This window comes from Pinus tabuliformis, chromosome 9, assembly GCF_031772625.1.
Source record: "Pinus tabuliformis cultivar Carrire ecotype Pingquan chromosome 9, CPIR1, whole genome shotgun sequence".
NCBI classification, from domain to species: Eukaryota; Viridiplantae; Streptophyta; class Pinopsida; order Pinales; family Pinaceae; genus Pinus; species Pinus tabuliformis.
In genome coordinates, this window is record NC_142307.1 from 1,633,487,724 (window position 1) to 1,633,493,848 (window position 6,125).

Below are 6,125 nucleotides of genomic sequence, written 5' to 3' on the forward strand. Positions count from 1 at the left end.
AAAACCCGACTCTTTATATGGTGTTTGCTAAAGATAAGGTCCCATCCTAGGACAAGATGCAAAAAAAGGATTTTGTGTCCTCAATGGAAGGAAAATTATGAGTTTGTTTAACACCTTTTCATTGAATGGCATATCTACAGACAAAAAACCTTCATTTTCTTCCTCTCCATCTTGAAGCAATATACTAGAGGCCTCGATATCGTGGTTAGGTAACAATGCATTGATAAATTACATAGTGGTGCCTCTGATTTTGTTATAGGGCATTTGGTTTGCAAGGAACATAGGATTTTTTCAGGACACACCTTCTTCTCGAGACGATACTTCTTCTCAAATCCTTAAAAAATTTGCAAATATTGCAAAAGATCCCACTTATGTGACCCAAGAATAATCCTTGAGAAAGAGATTAACAAATATATTCCCTGGGCTTTTTTTTATTGTGCATCTCAAGGAGAGGATATAATACTTGGGGGAGAGGTTGTCCACTACTTCTTTGTTTCTCATTATTTCACAAAGGATATGGATATGAGGCATGGTTCAATTTTTTTTGTAGAACTTATGGCTCTTAAGCTTTTAGTAGTCTTTGCAAACTAAGAATAATGTGAATCTCTTCATGTTTTCAGGGACCCCATGCTTGTCATTAATTAGCTTTCTGGGGCCCAGAGGTTTCACAACCAACTTCTACTTCTGTTAGCTCATGAGTTGAAACTTATTCAAGATACTCTTGATAATATCTCTTACATGTATGTCAACAAGAAGCAAAACCAAATTGCAAATCAACTTTCTAAAGAAGGCCTTATCAAGGATTTTGAGAACTGGTTAATAAGGAAAGAAAGGAAGCTAAAAACTTTGAATTTTATGATCTCCTTTTCATAGACATTTTGCATGGTCAAAAGTTTTGATATAACATTTTTTTTTGCCAAACTCTTGATGAAAGGCATTTGAGGTTTTATGTGTATGTATGTATCACTTCCCTAAGGAAAGTTTTTTTTTATTATGTCAACACGTACTTCTCTCTAAGAGGTGTTTAAAACGCCATAACTATCCAAAACACAATCCTCACTTATGGAATCCATTATAGAATGCATTTCACTTCCCAAAGAAAAACATTTTTCTTTCATTATGTTAGCATGTATTTTTCTACCTATGAGATGTTTAAGAAACCTCAGCTACACAGAATTCAATCCTCACTGATGGAATGCATTCTAGAATATTTCTACGTAATGTAATTTTATATCATTTTCTTAATCAAATAAAATTATATTTATCCTCACTTATAAAATATATTCTAGAATATATCCACATAATGTAATTTTGTCATTTTCTTAATCAAATAAAATTATGTTTTTTGTTTTAAGAAGAAAAAAAAACATAGTAACTTTTGTTTTAGTGTATAATAAAATAATGTTAATTTAATAAATAATAATTATTTGCAAACATTTATATCAATAAAACACAATAAGATACCAAATTCATTATTAAGGAAATAATAAATTTAAAATTCAAACATAAATTTATTTTTTATCTTAACCCTCAATATTTTTATCTCAATGTTGTTTATTAAAAAATAAATTTTCATTTTAAGAGATTTCCCTCTCAATAGTGCTTTATAGATACATACATAACATGGAATTATGATGATTTGTCTACATCCATATTTATTAAAGCTACATATATGACAACTATATAGCATGTTATCTAACAAATAAAGAATAAAAATATGTTGAAAGTAAACTAGAATATGAAAACATAAAACAAACTAAAGTAGTTACATATAAAGACATCTACCATAGACAACCAATTGCGCAAATTATTAAGTTCTTCCACTTAATGGAATAGGGTTTTAAAATTTTCGTTCAACCATCAATAATTATAAAGTAGATGGTAGTGATTTAACTTTTATACAATATTCTTCATAGTACGAAAGTTGTGATTTATGTTAAAAGAAAATATTTTCATTACTTCAGTTTAATTAAATTTATTAACTAAAAAAGAATATTGTATGACTAAGTGAAATAAAATGAGTTATGGTTATTTAGACATGTAGCATTCACAAACTAACTGCTAACAAAACCTATTTATAAATTAAATGAAAATGAAACTAAATAATTAAAATTATTCTTACATATTTTTTAAAAGCATATATATATCTAATTTATATATTAATTATTTTTAAAATTAATAATACCAATAATTCTAGAGATTTCTGGAATAAGGTTGTGTAATATGTGTGATATGTGTGATCTGTCTAAGGTTTAGGACAATAACTCTATGTGTAATATGTGGGATATGTGTGATCCCTCCATCGTTTAGGATGGTAACTCCATATGTAATATGTATGATCTCTCCAAAGTTTAGGATGGTAACTCCATCCATCATCACTCATTAGTGAAATGTGTATTTGTTGGATTAATAGTCAAAATTAATAAATATTATTTGACCAACTTCACTTTGATAAATAAAAATTAATCAATAATATCTGACCTAATTCACTTTAAGAAATAAAATAATGATTAATATTTATTAATTTTGAAAAATTAACAAATTTGATAGAGAATTGAAATAATAGAAATAGGAATTAGATTTTAATTTTGAATATTTTTAGAAAATGGGGACTATTGAAATAGGAAATAGATCTTGGAAAATCATCATCCACCATCTCACCCTTTCACTCTTGACCTTGCCTTGATGGTTGTCTCCCCTCCCTAGTGCCTCTTATTAACCTCTTTTCCTTTTTTGATCCTTTCTTTTCTTTTACCCATTAATGTCTTAATAAAAAAAAAATCATCTTAAAGAAATCTTATTTCTTAATTTTATCTAATTAATAATATATATATATATATATATATATATATATATATATATTGTTGGACAGTTGGCATTGTCTGGATGGCTAGTCGATGTAAGTATGTTGGCATTGATGTCAACTAGATTATCATGGATGTATGTGCTAGCATGATTTTAGACAAGACAACATTGATGTCCACTAAGCTAGTTGTGATGGAAGCAGAAGCTAGCATTGATGTGATTGATGTGTCAAGCTCACGTGCAGTCTTTTGTTGATTTAGAATATATATATATATATATATATATATATATATATATATATATATATATATTCATATTCTAAATCAACAAAGTTTAAATAATCTTCTTCTTCTTTTAATGAATTTTTTAAATTTCTTTCTCAAATTCTTATCTCTATATTTGTCTAGTTATTTTTTATTATTAACTATAAAATAAAAAAATCTTTTTAATTTATTGATTTCCTTTCATTTTAATAATCTTTATTTTATTTAAAAATTTTATCAAATTCAACTTATTTGTTATTTAGTAAATTTAATTTTATGCTAACCCCTTTTTCAACCAATTCTTAAATTAGAAATCTAATTCCTAATTCAATTATCATTTTTTCTTAATTTTTCAAAATTAAAATCTAATTCTTACTTTTTTTCAGAAAGAAAAGCTGAATTGTATTATAATGAGAGTGTATAATAGATCATTCATACAAAATATCAGGAATATAGCCCAAAGGAGTCTGATTAGAGCATATAGCCTGGACACATTAGCAAACCGTCCAGCACCAGCTGGGACCAAAAAAACGGGTATAGTTGTGACATAAAACAGATACAAACATATGCCTTGACAGATCTTCACAACCTAAACAAATGTAAACATATGCCAGGAGAGATCTAAGGAGAAAAGAAAAAGAAAAGCACAGAAGAGACCAAAAAAAAGGGAAGTCAGAATCCCGGAATACAAAAGTCCTGTATGATATAGGAATCCTCGCCAATAGAAATTTTCAAGGACCATGCACCAGAATCCATAAGGAGCGCCTCCTTAGATAGGCAGTCCGCACACAGGTTCCAAACTCTGTAGATATGCTGAATTGTAGACTCCTGCAAACTTCTCCAGAAAAACATTATCCGGTCCATCCACACTGAGAGGTGAGGGCAGCCTACAAAACCTTTTCCATTTACATGATCCACCATTGTTTTGGAATCCCCGTAAACATAGATGGGCTTGATGTCAAGAAAGCAACAAAAAGCGAGGAGAGCCGCGAGGGCCTTGGCCTCAGCCATACTGTTTGTGCCCACACCTGCATTCCAAGAGAGATGATATTGAAGACTCTAGTCCATGCGAGGAGAGCCGCGAGGGCCTTGGCCTCAGCCATACTATTTCTGCATTGCAAGAGAGATGATATTGAAGACTCTAGTCCATTTGAATGAACACACCTGCACCACATGAATTTTGTTGGGATGCGCCGTCGAAAAAGGCCCTTAGGGACCTGAACGAAGGAGGTACCTGCACATTTCTATTAACAACACTAGAATTTGAAAGGATTTTGGGGATAGAATCATAGATGAGAATTATACTTTGACAAATATCCTTGAGAGGTTCCTTTGCAGCGTTAAAAAGTTTGTAATCTCTCCATCTCCAGGCACACCATAAGACAATTAAAATGATCGGTCTCCACAATTCTTTTTGCTGGCTCCACCATATAAAAGCTTCTTGGGAAGAGTCATGAGAAACAATTTTCAAAATTAATAAGTTTTAATTACCATTTTATTTGTCAAAGTGAAGTTGGTCAATATTATTTATTAATTTTCATTTTTCCTCTATTAATAGGGTCATTCACTAAAAAGCTCTTTTTGTCCTAATGATGGATAGAATTACCATCCTAAACATTGGACTAATCGCGCCTATTATAGAGTGTTATTCCAAAAATCTCTAATAATATAATAATTGTGAAAGTCTCCAATCACTTAAAATTTATAAATTAATTAATTTTATATTAAAAATGTGAAAACAATATGAAAAATTTCTTTCAAGTATGATTAGGCCAATTTATATTAAAAATAGTGACGTTTCCAAAATAGATAGCCCATAAAATCCTGTATCATTTTCAAAGCCTCCAAATTTCAATATTAAAAAAAACCATCGTGTCTCGTACAGTAGTTTATTAAATTTGTGCATCTCGATAAGTTACTATTTATTCGTGACCAATTTCGTACTATCTCACACAATTACTCATAGTGTTTAGACATTTACATTTGCAACTTCTTCCACTCTGGTTCGATGGGTCCCAGATTTTTTCTTTCGGCCATCATCGCCATTGTCGTCCTCCTGTTTGCTGCACGTGAAGGTGAAGTAAACATGGTGTTTTATATGCATGATAATCTCACTGGAAGCAACGTGACGGCCATCCCAATTGCGGTATTGACTGGCTCGTCTTCAAAGCCGGGAAAGTTTGGAACCATCGTAACTATCAGCGATGTTATAACCAGACGACCGGAAATCACCGAATCCGACTCCGATAATATTATCGGTCGAGCGCAAGGAACATACGTGAATACAAACCCTGTAACTGGGCTTGATTTTTTACATGTTTTCACCTTAATCTTTGAAGATAAAGAAGTACAGCGGTAGCACTCTGGAGTTCCAGGGAATGGACAGGTTCGCTCAGCCGCGCCGCGAGTTTGCCGTGGTGGGAGGAACCGGCAAGTTCAGATTTGCTCGTGGTTATGCAGTTGTTACCACAGAATACCTTTCTGGCAGTAATGCTATTCTCAAATTCAATGCCACCATCCGTACTAATTAAGTATTTTACGATCTAGCCTCTTCTTGATATGCTCACAGTGTTGCCTTCCAAAATTCCACCCTACCTCTTTTCCTCAGTGCTATAAATGAAGTCCCGAAGGCACCCGTATTGCAGAAAGGCCAGCGGCACAGTCTACCTTGAATTTGCTGCTGGCTTTTTGCGCCTGATGATTCGGAAAGCACCGAGGATCATGCCATAATAAAGAAACAGTTTAAGTTATTATTGCGAGTTCCGGGATATAGCACGAGCTGTGTGTATCAGTTTTTTTCAGCTCTCTACATTTTTATGATAAAATTAATCGTACTATAATAATATCAATTTTTTATATTTCTATTTTCCCGAAAAAGGAAGCGACCCCTTTTCACATAGATCATATTTATTTTAAATGATAAAAAGAGAATCAAATTGTCGGAAAATTAATCCCAACCAGGTGGTTTATTAAAGTGACAGCAGCCATACTTACCAAATAGATTTTGTTTGCAGGTTGCTGATTTTTGTTTGCACGTTGAAGGACAAATTAAATGAA

The 6,125-nt window shown here is 31.9% G+C and overlaps 1 pseudogene; it reads left to right on the top strand.

Annotated features, from left to right (window-relative positions):
• The first annotated feature begins 5,076 nt into the window (after nt 1-5,076).
• LOC149155094 (dirigent protein 11-like) lies at nt 5,077-5,599 on the top strand (annotated as a pseudogene).
• The last annotated feature ends 526 nt before the right edge of the window (nt 5,600-6,125 follow it).